The sequence below is a fragment of the Morone saxatilis genome, unplaced genomic scaffold (genome assembly GCF_004916995.1).
Source record: "Morone saxatilis isolate NCDOM2014 unplaced genomic scaffold, NCSU_SB_2.0 Contig11, whole genome shotgun sequence".
Taxonomy (NCBI): Eukaryota; Metazoa; Chordata; class Actinopteri; family Moronidae; genus Morone; species Morone saxatilis.
This window is the reverse complement of record NW_023339663.1, coordinates 25326366-25327310: the sequence shown is the minus strand read 5'-3', so window position 1 is coordinate 25327310 and position 945 is coordinate 25326366.

Genomic DNA, 945 nt, shown 5'->3' with positions numbered 1-945 from the left:
CAAACCATAATCCTGAACACATCACACCAGAGGATATAATGTACTACATACATGAAAGAAGACTGGCCAAGGGCTGAGGCTGAACCACTTTATTCATTATTATGTATCTGACAAATAACACTGACAGAACTCTTTTCCAAGCTCAAGTTCAATCATCACAGGCGTATTCATATAAATAATGAATCAAATTCTGGTATTGCATGTGCAAATTATGACAAATTAATAACCCTCTTGCAGATATCTGCAATGCTGCATGAATGCTTTATTAGATTAACCGTAACATGTCCCAACCATGATTTGGTTAAGAGTACCCTCTAGTGGCAAAGTAAAGTATACAGGGGGATACTTCAGTACAGGCAATCCTTTGACCAAAAGAGAGAAAAGAACACAATATCTCTGTCATGGGTACAGATCACAAAAACAGCACAATTAGTGCCATTATTATTGTAGTTGTAATTATTATTGACATGTTATTATAGTCTATTCCTGAAGACCCTTGCAGTATGTATGATATATGACCTTTAACAAAAAGGAGAAATAGGAGCGGAAAGAAGAATGGGTGGGACTGTGTGTGGGGGGACATTCTTAAGCAGTTACTATAGAGACCTAAATTGGAAGAAAATTAATTCTCCAAACTATTATGCATTTATTGTATAGCACCAATTAAGGGATTTTTGTTGAAAAGAAGAGGGACATTCCTAATTCAAAGACCAAACTGATAAAGGGCTGTGTATCATGTGCAACCTTTGGTAACAGGATCCCCACCATCTCCTTTCAGAGATCTGATACACACAATTTCAAAACTAAACTGACCAATCAGAGAAGCTCAAAAAACAATTCAGGCCCCAACAGTCGGAGTGATTCATCTGGACATCTACCAAACACACAAATTAACTCTTTAATCATTTTCATCCAAAAATTCTCCCCCTCACCTATAAAGCTCTT